The sequence below is a fragment of the Scleropages formosus genome, chromosome 16, assembly GCF_900964775.1.
Source record: "Scleropages formosus chromosome 16, fSclFor1.1, whole genome shotgun sequence".
Taxonomy (NCBI): Eukaryota; Metazoa; Chordata; class Actinopteri; order Osteoglossiformes; family Osteoglossidae; genus Scleropages; species Scleropages formosus.
The window spans coordinates 16024790-16038999 of NC_041821.1; the positions used below are offsets into that span (position 1 = coordinate 16024790).

General features: G+C 49.3%; 1 protein-coding gene across 1 annotated transcript in view; it reads right to left on the bottom strand.

The window, feature by feature from the left end:
- Positions 1–13019, bottom strand: part of LOC108933588 (zinc finger matrin-type protein 4-like) — a 51041-nt gene extending 38022 nt beyond the window's left edge. The window contains exon 1 of the mRNA XM_029259108.1: positions 12746–13019. The gene's annotated coding sequence lies outside the window, so the exon portion shown is untranslated. The remainder of the gene's footprint in view (positions 1–12745) is intronic.
- Positions 13020–14210: the final 1191 nt, after the last annotated feature.

Below are 14210 nucleotides of genomic sequence, written 5' to 3' on the forward strand. Positions count from 1 at the left end.
TTGACCTCCTGGTGGCAACATGAAGTCATCTGAAGAGACAGTCTTAGAGATGGCGAACGCATCTTACAAACCCAGCACACACACACACACACACACACATACACACACACACACACACACACACACACACAGGGACACATACCCCTTCACCCTTCTTAGAGTCATAGACAGAACACTCTGCCACAGCAGGTTCTCCATCAGATAAAAGTACTGATTTGTAACCTGTGGGTTGCTGGGTCAAATCCCTCGTGCAGCACGGCTGTTGCCCTTGAGCAAGGTGGTTTCCCTGAACCGCTCCAGGAAACACATCCCGGTATTCAAGTGTGAATGAGAGGAAAAATTCATAAGTTGTTTATGAGGAAACTGTCAGATGAATGGATTAATGCAAATGAATGTACACACACACACACACACACACACACACACACACACACACACACATTTTCTGAACCACTTGTCCCATACGGGGTTGCAGGGAACTGGAGCCTAACCTGGCAACTCAGGGCGTAAGGGTGGAGGGGACACACCCAGGACAGGACGCCAGTCCGTCGCAAGGCACCCCAACCAGGACTCGAACCCCAGACCCACCGGAGAGCAGGACCCAGTCCAACCCACTGCACCACCGCGCCCCCCTTGAATGTATATAAAAATACATAAAGATTTAATATTCATTTCCATACATACTATAAACACAGGTGTTCGTTCACACAGCTGAATTAAACTGGAACATTGGTGCAGAACAAGCACGCACAAGTAGTCCAGGGTAACAAAGGGACTCTTCTGGTCCCTTAGGAGAGTGAGGCCAAGCGTGAACGAGAAGATGTTTCCCTCCTGCTCTCCTCGTGACGATCTGCACCTCCCCGCCATGGCAGATTAAGGGTGGTTCCTCTCCCACGGTGCCTTCGAACCCCACGCGGGGTTCGAGGCATCTGAACCGCGTGTGGGGGAGAGGGTTCAAAGGGCAGTGTCCGTCCCACTAGAGGATAAAGACAGCAAAGAAACAGCCTGGCAGCCTTAAAAATGAACCCCGTGGTGTGTGGTGATGTGTGCTCTCAGGAATAAAACCCATGGGGTCCTTGATCTCCTGAAGGTCCACAGTGTGACTGTCCGTGGACCCAGGAGCTGTGGATACCTCCGTGGGGGTGCAGCCCATGTGTGCAGGCTGCCGGCCAGGTGAATTATGAGTATGCATAGAGACTGGGTCGGGAGGCAGCTGCCATGGAGACGCGACGAGTGGGCAGCCTTGGAGACACCGTCCTGTTAATGGCGGGCATCACACTGTGTCTGGAGAGATCTGCGGCAAATTTTACCTTAAATTACTCGTTTCCGATATTTTAGACACCTCGGTTGTGTTGAACAACTAACTGGACAAAGTAGTATAGCTCAGAGCTCCCCCAGAAATCAATGCACTGAAACCCTGCCCCTTCCCGCTCTTGTCCAATCATGCCAGTGGAGGCCTGGGAAAGGATTCACGTGATTGGCTATGAGAGAAAAGGGGCGGGGTTTCTCGCAACGAGAAGGTGAGAGGAAGGGCAATGGATTCAGCACTTTGGCCCGTGAGGCTCCTGACAGGAGGACACATGTGTAAGCATCCACCAACTGGTATCAGTGCCTTAAGGTGGACAGTGCAGTAGCCATTGATAGGAAAGGGTCGTCACACAGGAAGCTGGGATTCTGAGCCACAAATGAGAGTGACCGCAAACGGTCACCGCAAAGATCAGCAGGGGTGCAAACGAGAGTGAGACATCCCACGTTAACCCCGTCTCTGTTTAGAGAAGAACGCCCCTGCACTGTATTTACACACACAGTCCCTTGACCTCTGTGATAGGGCCAGCAGGTGGCGTAGTAGTTAGAGCATTCACCTCGCAATCGGTAACACTCCATAGAGTTCATTGGGAGTCGCTTTGGAGAAAAGCGTCTGCTAAATAAATAAATGAAAATGTAAATGTAATCGAAACACCCAGGTCTAAATCCTCGCTCTTTCTGCCTTGGTACCTATAAGTGAAACAATAAAAATGACCACTGCTGTATAAATGGGAAAGTTATTGTAAGCAGTGTAGTGTACAAACTCAATATTGTAAGTCACCTTGAAAAAAAGTGTCAGCCAAAAGGAATAATAGTAATAATAATAAGAAGAAGAATAATACCTTTATTAGGGCAGTGATTAAAAAATATTAGGGCACTCCGATTGCCCATTTACTGTGTTTCCACGCTAACTGTAGACGATTAATTACAATTAATTAATTGATCCATTGAGTCCTGGGAGGTTTGTTAGGCTTCAACACACTGTTCGGTGAGGGTAACACACCCTGTCTGAAAATGCGTGAATGTGCAGAACTCCACAATGCACTCCTTTATTTTTTTTTCCGGTTAGTGTGCAACAGCAACCTGGACTTAACTGAAATAAGTCTGCGTTCCGGGACAACGCGGAAAAACATTCTGGAAGGTGAGATTAGCTGCATGGCACGGCACGTCTCCAAGTCTCCAAACCCAGGAGAGCTAAGCGGATTTCTGTTTTTCCAGCGGGGAGTGCTGTCACTCGGGATCCGGCCTAACAGCCATCCGCCCCACCCTCGGAGCGCTCTGTACGCCACGGCGTTAGGGAGGGGCACGGTTACGCGATAAACTGTTCAAGCAAAAACACGTTACTACCCACTTACTAATAATTAAATGGAAAACAAATATAATGAAAATATACTGAATATTCTAGAATATAAATTAGTAACAGTAAATTTGCCTACATGCATCAGTATATGGAAACACACCTAAATGTGATATTCGGTAGGACTACAGGTCTATTAAACACCTGTCTGAGGTTAAATACCAAGCGTGTCTGGGAGGAAGTTATAGGCACGAATCAAATGGCTGTGTGCACTTTAGGCAGCCGGTTTGGTGGTGAGATCAGCAGCTTGCAGAGAAAATTATAAAACATGTACAGTGCATAAGTGAGGTAGATGCAACGGGTTAATCTGGATAGTGTTTTCACCTTGCAACCTGAAGGTCATTGGGTCAATCCCACCTCCTGATGTAGGACCCTTGATCAAGCCACTAAGGGTCTTGCACTGGTAACAGTAGGAATACACTGCTGGATATATAAATAAATGATGGTAAGGCTGCATATTTAACACTGTAAGTTTCTTTATGCAGGTGTACAAGATAAATTGATGATAAAAGTCGATGAACGTGACCGCTTGTGAAAAACAAGGAGCTCGATGGCATCGCCACCAGTCGCTGGACCGATGCTGCGTCTGAAGCTCACAGCACGCCGGCCGACCAGCTCGCGGGCACCACAGCGATGTGACAACCGCTGCAGCGGCAGAGCAGCGACAGCGCGCCGCCGACACATCCGCAACACCGGATCGCAGCTGGTGCATGAACAGGCACAATTACCCCTTTGGCTGCTGGGTTATTTTCAAAACAATCATTCACAATAGTCAATAACCAACAGGGTATTTTAACTGAATAATTTTCTTTAGCTCTTATTAATATGACGCTTCCATTTATTCAGCTATGACACTTTTCTCCAAGTTGACACAGTATTTTTTTTTATATATTGTGCTGTTTGTAATTAAGGGGATGCGGTGGTGCAGCAGGTTTGACTGGGTGCTGCTCTCCGGTGGGTCTGGGGTTCGAGTCCCGTTTGGGGTGCCTTGTGATGGACTGGCATCCCGTCCTGGGTGTGTCCCCTCCCTCTCCAGCCCTACACGCCCTGTGTTGCTGGGTTAGGCTCAGGCTCCCCGCAACCTTGTACGGGACAAGCGGTTTCAGACTGTGCGTGTGTGTGTCGCAGTGGTTAGAGGTCCCTCTTCCGGGCTCAGAGGCTGTGGTTTAAATCCTGTGTTGCTGTGGAGAAAACTGGCAGTTAAAAAAATAGTGTAAATTTATACAGCGGGGTCGTTTTTATTGCATCAGTTCAGTATAAATACCTTGATCGAGGTTACTAAAGCCAGAGTGCTCTTCGAACATGGGGCCGTCACCCAGAAGATCTCTAACCGCTGTGCCAAACTGTTGCCCTGACACATTTAAAATTTACCCACCGAACAAACCGACACCGATATGTTGTACCTGTTGAGTGAAACGAGCCTGAACACGGACCCTGCCAGGGGAGTCTCGACCCACAGGATGGGAGCAGAAGCGCTGCGAAAATGGAAGCGCTCGATAAAGCTGAAGAGATAGCAGCAGCTGCGGGGGGAGGAAGGGACTGGGGGGCAGTAGGTGAAGATGGCACGCGGGACCAGGGAGAGACAGCATGTCGGTAAGCATCGCCGTCGGAGCTGCGGCCGAGAAAGAGGGCGAGAAAGGGAGAGAGGACCGACACACAGCTAGCGTGCCCCGGCACACCCAGTCACCCCGTATGCCCAGCACTGAGCCTGCAAACGGGTAACCCAATTACATTCAACATCTAAGAGCAACTACTACTTCTTTCTTACGTTGACTGCTATTCATTACATTTATGTTTATCCGTTTACAGCCGGTAGTGTAGTGGTTAGAGCTTGGGTCTTTGGACCTGAAGGTTGCAAGTTTGAGCCTCACCTCCAGCTGTAGTACCCTTGAGCAAGGTTGTTCCCTGAATTGCTCCAGTAAAATTACCCAAATGGGTAAATAATTGTAACCTTGACACTGTAAGTTGCTTTAGAGAAAAGCATGAGCTAAATAAATAAATGTATTTGTTTAGCAAAACTCTTCTCCAAAGCGAGAATTGATCTGACACCCTTATCCAAGGTAACCCTACAATGCTACATGCGCTACACTAAACTCCCTACCGTAATTCACCCTTCTGTACAGCAAAGTCATGTGAGACACACACAATGTGGACAAGTTGGAGCAACCAGGAGGAAGCCACTGCACCTGGAGGAAACCCGCGAGAACATGGAAGTTCCACACAAACTGAGCTGTATTTCCCCCGAGGGAGGCACCAGCACTGCCTGCTGAGCCACTGTGTCCACCGTACACCCCATAAGATTATTATTCCAGCGACACATTTGCATTCATTCATTTAGCAGACACTTTTCTCCAAAGCGACGTGCATCTCATAGAAAATACAATGTGTTCATTACATTAGCAGAAAGAGAAACACAAATGCAGACGTGTGATTCTTAGGTGCACTTAGTTTCTTTCTTTCCACCATATGAACCGATGTTCGTCACATGAGTAGCTGCATAAAGCTTTCAGAATATTGACGTTTCCTGATCATCTTCCTACTAAAATTTTTTTTTGAGATACATATAAACACACAGCGGGCGCGGTGGCACAGTGGGTTGGACCGGGTCGTGCTCTCCAGTGGGTCTGGGGTTCAAGTCCCGCTTGGGGTGCCTTGCAATAGACTGGCATCATGTACTGGTTGTGTCCCCCCCCTCCAGCCTTGCGCCTTGTGTTGCTGGGTTAGGCTCTGGCTCCCTGGGACAACCGGTTCAGATAGAGTGTGTGTGTGTGTGTGTGTGTGTGTGTGTGTGTATATATATATATATATATAAACACACTTACTTTACAGGAGTAGCTTATCCAGGCATGATCTTAAACACATCATCAGTAGAGTAAATCTAACCTGTCTTATAGATACTTATGGGCTCTGGCTATAAGATGCAGTGAGGTGTCTCCTAAAGGTTTATATCACAAAATTATTACCCGCTCACTAACTGTGTGTCGCTTCCTCCAAATTGCTGTCCTCTTCGCAGTGTTAAACGGCGATCGCTGCACTGCGCTCGGCCGCAAAAGCTGCAGATCTTAACCGAGGCATCAGCATTTCAGAGCCACTGGGAAGGGAAAGGCATGACTTTGGGGCAGGTGCAGAGCTGGAGAGGCTCAGAAGCTCAGCATTCTGTGCCGGGCCATTGAAGGTCTGGAGGTGGCGGCGTGAGCCTCTGGGGAGGAATGGGGTGGGCGCCCGCGTTTGTACGCAGAAGGTCAAGTGGGCTGGCTTTGAAAGTCCACTCGTCTGATGGAGACGGCCGGACAAACCCCTCTGCCCGACAGAGGATCCCACTATTCGCAAGCTAAGCCTCCATCTACTGGCAGCCTCCACGGGCAGGTGTTCTACGGACCCTGACCTTACCAAGCATGACTCAATACGGCCTGAGATCAGGGCCGATATCAAGTGATGGGAGAGGGAACCTTGGGCGTTAGAGGTACCGTAGAGACGAGACAGAGTGCCATCCCCAGGACAAAAACAACAGCAACGGTTAAATAGAAAACAATCACAAGTTAATAAAAGAATGTGCTGGTTAAGCAAATATAGTGGGACGGATTTAGTTCCACCAAACTGCAGGGCACATCCGCTTGGAACTGTGCTGCACGAACTCTATTTGGGGCCTCACTTTAGGAAGTTCATTTATAACGGGAGGGAGAACAGAAACTTTGGTGTCCAGTTGCTTCGCTGTGTTATATTAACGGGGAGCAGGACGTAATTTTCTTCCTTTTGCTCAATTTTTGTACAAATATGCGAGAGATTTTCTTTTGTACGTGGGGACTTGTTGAGGAGAAACACGGTATACCCCATCATTTTCCGTCCGTCTGAGCGGTCGGCACACGGTCCTGTCTGCGGACACACTTTACTTTCCCGTGTGCTTTATTTCTGCCTCCTCGTAGCGCCAACGTTGCGCTCGTTAACGAAGCGTATCGGTTAAAGGGCTCGTTCACACGAGCTTTCGTACCGGTTCGAGGACTTCTGCCAGGTACAGCGAGACTGCAGGGTAAAGTTAGCGTCAGCAAAGTAAGATACCGTACCGTGCTCAATTTTGGTAACGGACACGCTGCCGGAAACATGTTGACGTACCGAGTTCCGTTTCGGGAAACGCGGCGGGACGAACGTAACCGGTACGGATACTAGTTACTGAATGTCGTACGCGGTTGTCGACTTGCCGCGCACCTCGTCGTACCTGAGTGCTGTCCATCTTTCCATCTTGTGTCCACAATCAAGAGCACGAGAAGAGACTCGTGGACACCTTAAAGTCGACCTCCTGCAGCCGTGCTTGAGATCAGCTGTACGCTGTACGTACGCCTGTGTGTGACCGTGACCGTGGCCATGACTGGTGCTGTGACTGTGGCTGCGACCGTGACCATGACCGTGGCTGTGCACTGCCTCTTTCTCATCTCTTTTCTTCGTCCTACAGGTCTCTTTGTCTTGTGGTCCTTTTTGTGTGAAAATCCGCTATACCATCCACTCACGTTATCTGAAGAAGGTATTTTCCTACAGTTTTACTATAGTGTCAGTTACTGTGTCGATAATCCTGCGCGGGAAGGAAGAGGTGGCTGTGTCTGTGAACACACACGAGAGCAAGTGTGTGTACTGTACGGCTGTGACTGCGACCGCCTGCTTGCCTGACGCGCATATCTTCAGTTCAGGCCACAGATTTGGAGAATAAAAACGCGACAATTATACTGTCCCCCTAACAACCCCGACACACAACCCTGAGGGGGCCTCCACAGTCCCGTGACGGGGCTGTTCAAAAACCCACGAGAGCGGGCCTCCGCGGATATCGGCTACGTCCGGTTCTGCCGCTCAGACAAGTCGGGGGATGGGGGGCTGCATAATCAATAGGCACATTGAGGCCACCCATGCAGCATCAGCTGACATTAGAGCGCCGCGCTGACTTTCCCTCGCCGTCGACAGAACGCAACACAGATTCTCGTCTCTGGCAGGCTGCCATCGGCAGGCCACTCGGCAGCTGCAGAAACACGTAAAAATGGACTATAAAAATACCATTAATCACGCATATTGATGTAACTTTAGGAGGGAGTCAAGAGGCACAAAATACCGAGTGGAGAATTTCGTTTTTTTGGGCTGCGCTGCGGGAAAAAAAAAAAAGCGAAACAAGAAGAGCAACAGTGTCAGCATCAAACAAAATTAATTTGTTTACGGGAAATTAAAAACAATATCATCGAACCTGCGCCTCCTCATCACACGCGGCGGAGGGACGCGGCGGAGCTGTCGCACCGACGCTCGCACCACATTAGGCAGCGCAGAGTAATTAATGAAGACGCGGGCGGTGGACTACGAAGGCCTCGCTACGCTGGTTATGATGGATTCGTGTCCAAGCGCAGTGCCATGTTTGCGTCCACAGCAAGGGCGGGCGGCCGATTGCTTCTGTCTGCTAATCACAGGAAAGTCAAGTACAAAAAAATGATGTTTGCTGCCAACGAAATAATCCCGTACTCCTCCCCACCCCTTAAAAAACAAGAGGGGGTGTAGCGGTTGCAATGCAATTAAAGGGTCCAGGTTCAAATCCCTCGTACATTTATTCATTCAGCTGACACTTTTCTCCAAAGCAACTTACACTGTTAAGGTTACAACGATTTACCCATTTACACAGCTGGGTAATTTCACTGGAGTAATTTAGGGTAAGTACCTTGCTTAAGGGTACCGCATCCAGAGGTGAGTATCAAAGCTGCGACCTTTCGATCCAAAGGCAGCACCGCTAACCACTACACTACCAGCTGTCCCCTATGGTAATGCTGTTGTACCTTTGATCAAGGTACTTATATTGAAAAGAGACAAGGTAAATGTTACCCTGCTGCCTAAATGGGGAAAACACTGCAAGCATGTTTTTGTTCATGCTGTACTCCACTCCATCCAAGTTCTTTTGGGTTTACACAGTATTTTCGTTCATTCATTCACTCTTTAAGTCATTTTATGGTCTGATAAATTAATACGTAATACAATACTAGTGCACTGTGTGCTTCACCTGGTGGATTCACTCATCTAATCCACCGCACTGAGGACAGCTGATGACATCACACTGAAAAGGAACCCCCGAACAGTCACTGAACAGAACAGACACTGAACAGTCATATAATGGCGAAAGCAGCTCTGCTTCACATTGATTTTGTGGGAGGAGTTTATTTTTCCCCAGGAGCGACTTTGTCTTGTGGGCCCCTGCGAGCATTTTTAAAGACAACGTGAGAAGTTCCGGGCCAGAAATAAAACTGTTCGTCATGACGGTACCTGTGTTCAAGCTATAAAACAGTGTATGGATCCTGACAGTGATGCATTCATGATATTCTGTGCTGCAGGAACTGAGGTGAGCGCCGCCACGCACAGGAACAGGTGATCTAGCATGACTCATTAATCCAATTTTTCATTCCTTTTTCTAAATTGTACCAAGCTGCTATTTAGAAGATGCCGTGTCGGGGGTGTCAGACTCAGTCGGGGGTGTGTGCGGGTTTGGAGAAAAGCATCTGCTAAATGAATAAACATAAATATAGGTGTAATTCTCCAAATTCTTCAGTTAATTGCAATATTTACACAATTGCACCTCAATGTATTTTAATGAGGGGGCGTGGTGGTGCAGTGGGTTGGACCGGGTCCTGCTCTGCAGTGGGTCTGGGGTTCGAGTCCCACTTGGGGTGCCTTGCGGCGGACTGGCGTCCCGTCCTGGGTGTGTCCCCTCCCCCTCCGGCCTTATGCCTTGTGTTACCGGGTTGGCTCCGGTTCCCCGTGGCCCTGTCTGGGACAAGCGGTTCTGAAAATGTGTGTGTGTGTGTATTTTAATGACCATATTTTTTGCAAATTACAAAGAAATAAGACAATTCACTGCAGCAAAATTTTGTGCAAATTAAACTATATATACGTTGTTGGAAATAAATGTTTGCGGGTTCTGCAAATGGACTAACTGGGCCATTTAAGGGCCATTGGCTGGGTGAAAAACCAGCATATACACAAGTGCACAGTGGCCCGAGTGTGACAGCCCTGCTCTGGAGGGTGTGTGGTGGGTCCCTCATAGATATAAGGAGAGCCAGCTTCTCTCTCCAATGTCCTCCAAAACGACCCTGAGCAGAAATGAACCGGACCGGCCGTCGGCGTGAGCCGATGGAGGCTTTGGGGTCGGCGCGGGCGGGCAGGGTGTAGCGGATGTCGTGCCCCTGGATGAGGAGCTGGGTGTCACACTGAGAAGAGTCACGGGGGGAATCGTGAGCAACCGGCGATGATGTTTGTTTGGCCGAGTGAGAGAGCGTGACCCGCTGACCATCACCCGCCACGCCGGCCCCCAATGCCGAGCTGCCCAAGTGAGGCTGCGGGGACTCGAATCATCACCTCGTCTCCTTCTAACAACATGCAGCCGCCCTCCTCTGTCGCTGGGGCTGCGTGTGCCGATAGGGCCACCTGCGGCTTCAGTGCCTTACATTACATGTATTCATTTAGCTGACGCTTTTATGCAAAGCTACTTACATTATTACCATTTATACAGCTGGGCAATTTTACTGGAGCACTTGAGGGTAAGTACCTTGCTCAAGGGTACTACAGCTGGAGGTGGGATTCAAGCCTTGGGTCCAAAGGCAGCAGTTGAAACCACTACACTACCAGCTGCTTCCATTCAATAAACAAACACAAAGAACGCTGCACGTTTTACTATAACACCTTACTGCACCTCTGATTCTACAGGACATCACTTTGAATGCAGCAAAATTGTGTTTTAGGGCGACAGAATGCAAACGCAGACAGGGAGGCGGCGCTGAGCGCAGCTGGAAGTGTGTTTGGTCAGCGAAGGAGAAAACCGGTCAGACTGAAGTTAAAGGGACTGCTAGGCTGGTAGGTAGTGGATGGTGATGACTCCTCCTTGTGAGAACTTTCTCCATCTCCTATGGAGTCTGCTGTGATGCTGACAGGTTCTGGCCTTTGTGCCGGTCCTCGTGCACCTTCGTCTCGGTGGCGATCAGTATGTCCTGGGTTTGGGATCGCAGCATTGCATGTACTGACACCGCCAGGCACAAATGCGGCTTCCCTCCCGTAAATGATTGATGTCCACAGTCTGTGAGGACAGGGCATTGAGACGCTCACATTTATTTATTTAGCTCACAATTATTTAGCAACACAACACAGTGCAATGATTTACCCATTTATATAGCTGGGCCATTTTTTGCTGCATCAATTCAGCGTAAGTACCTTGCTCAAGGACACTACAGCAGGAGCAGGTTTGGAACCCAGGACCACCAGAGCGCAAGGCAGCGGCCCTAACCGCACAGCAACCGCATCCCCACCCACGGCTGCGACGTAACCCCGCCAGACACAACACCGCTCCCCATCAGTCGTGCCTCAAGGTTATTCCAAGAGCACTGTGGGATACCGATTACACGTTTGAGCCGGGCTTCCCGCTGCCTTTGAAGACACTCGTGGTAACAGTAGCGTAAATAAGACACCAGCTGTACGCTTTACTCCATGTCCGCCTGAGAGCCGAGAGCTCCCGACACGGCAGAAGACACAGCGAGCTGCAGGTTCGAGCTCCACCTAAAGCTGTCATGACACATTTATGACAGGTCAGCGATTCAGTGCGAAGACAGAAATGTTTCATTTCGTGTCCTTGGGCTGTGCGGAGTAAAACCAGCGGTGTTAAATCAACACCGAGAGGGTAGATTTGGTCCTTCCACCGTCTGCTTCAGCACAGACAGAAAAGGAGCTTCATTCAGCCACTGAAGTTTTATACCACATTCCAGCATACTGTCTGACACTAGAGTTGAGGTAGGAGAAATTCTTTCATATTCAAATATTCTCCTTTAAAATGTTCCATAAAGTACAAGCTGATTTTTCCAGCCAACATAACGGAAAGACATTTTGCCTTCAAAACAGCATTCGCCTCAAATCCACGGTCTGCACTTTTCTTCTTTCAAGAGATTGTTTCACACTCACACAGTCGGCTGAGGTGCGAAGCATCTTCACGAAAACACGGAGCGTACGAATCCTGCTTTTTCGGCAACCAGGACACTGCCAGGAAATGCCCCCGGTAGATGCCCCAGGAGAAACCCCAGCAGACAGATGCAACAGCGGACACCCTGAGGAGATACCCACCCACTGTCTGAACCACTTGCCCCATACAGGGTCACGGGGAGCCAGAGCCTAACCTGGCAACACAGGGCATAAGGCTGGAAGGGGAGGGGGCACACCGAGGACGGGACGCCACTCTGTCACAAGGTATCCCAAGCGGGACTTGAATCCCAGACCCATTGGAGAGCAGGACAAGGTCCAACCCACTGCGTCACCGCACCCTGCCCCAGTAGATACCCCAGTATGCAATCCTGGTAGGAACTTAGATAGATATCCCAGTAGACAGATGTCAAAATAGACACCCTCACTTTATATCTCCCACTGATACCAGCGTGTACTGCGGTAGGCAGGCCAGTTTACACTACACTACATAGGTACCCCAGTAGAGAGATGGCACAACAGATTCCCTCAGTAGATACTTCTGGAAGATACTCCCAATAGTTGTCCCAATAGTTCGCCCAGTAGACAGATACCGCTGCTGATAAAACACCTCATTAGACACCCTGTAGAAGGACAACCCAGCAGACAGCTCCAGTAGGTATCCCAGCATCTAGTCAAGTAAAAACTTAGACAGATGCCTCAGCAGACAGGTACCTAGTGGATACCCTCAGTAGGTCCTTCAGGTAGAAACTCCCAAGATGTCCCATAGATACCCTCAGTGGACACTTCTAGTAGATACTACCAACAGACACCCCCCTACTACTAGACACCCCAATCTCTCTGAGTGCAGCTCCCAGGTGAACGTTAAGAGATGCGCGGAATCCTCACTGTCCCGTGACTGACTGTGGTTAAAGCGCATCTCGGGACCGGAGGAAACTCCGCTGCAAGACGAAGATGCCCGGATGTACCGCCCCCCCCCCCCACCCAACCCCGGTCTCCTGGTGAGGAAACAGCCGTGAGCAACTGGTCCCACCCCACCCACTGCGACCACCGGCTGTCCCACGCTCGGGCACGCGGGCGGGCGCGCTCCGGCGCGAGGCTGAAACTCACCTCTGCGCCACTCTGGGACGTGGAACACACGTGTTCTTCGGAGCCAGACGTCTAGTGTCCTTCGCAGGAGGCTCCGCGGACCGCGGTGTGTGCGGCGGGGACGCGCTCTCCGAGTCCGTGCGCTCCGCGCGCTCGCATCGTCGTCCCGGGGGGCGCAAGAGCGCAACAGCGCAGAGCCTGCACGCACACACACACACACACACACACACACACACACACGCTCAGCTCACGCACAGCTCACACGCAACGGTCCTCAGGTTGTTTCAGGAGCTGCTGGTCCTGGGTCCGACTGGATGGAGTGAGAGAGAGAGAGAGAGAGAGAGAGAGAGAGAGAGAGAAGAGAGAGGACAGCGCAGCTGGAGCTCCTACTGCTCTCGCGGAGTCGCGCTGGTAACTGTGGCATCGCTGCGCTGGTTTCTCTCCCTCTCTGAGTGTGTGTGTGTGTGTGTGTGTGTGTGTGTGTGTGTGAGAGAGAGAGAGAGAGAGGGACCCTGAGCGAAAGAAAGAAGCAGAGAGGAGCAGATCATGTGTGAGAGATCTCGCAGACCTACAGTAAACTCCGCGGTGACCACAGTTTTGAAGAAATCTCAGCACTTGAATGGGGAAAAATATCCAAATAACAATGTATACATATAACAGTGTAACAAACATAAAAAACGCATCGTACACTATGTAACGAAATAAGAATACAGCAATATAAGAATATAATAATGAAACGAAATTAAAAATCATTAACTTATCAGTATTAAATATGACAAAGTAACTATAACAACATAATAACACAATATAACAAATGATACTTATGCTATGGGCTCATTCATGCAGACTTGTCATGAGGAATACACTTGCAATATGCCATTTAGTGTCATGCAATATTCTGTGCCAAATGTATATTCTTTTATATAACTGATTGTATGGTAAGTGTAGTACAAGAGTATTTTCTTCTATTAGCCTGTGAGTAGACAAGCTTTTCCAATCACCAGACCGCTAAATCTTGTTCAGCGTGTGGGTGGTCATCCCTAAGAGAAATCTGACTGTTCTCTTCTGTTTTCTATTTATGTGTCAAAGCTATTAATGAGTTGTGAGAAGTTCATGTACACCCTCTTACCACCTAGGATAAATAAACATAGCAAAGCAGTTGGACCTAACTGTCATCCCACCTTACACTTGCTAGGGTTTGTGGGGAAACAGATGGTGTGACGGGTGGGTAGAATAGCTTTCTTCTCTCCAGTCGGAGCATAGGCCCTTCACTGCATGTCTCCATAAAATGGAGTTTTTGCAGCGTTGCTTTCTGTAGCGATAAAATTTTTGCGGGGTGGGGTCGCTAGCCCCCTGCCTAACCCTCCTCCTTTTGCAGCCGCGCTTGGGACCGTCCTTGGCAGAGTTAGAATAGTTTTACTTTCCTTTTACTTTTTTAAGTAAGCGAAAGAGAAAGTCGCAGGATGTAGTAGAGAATCCTCAAGGA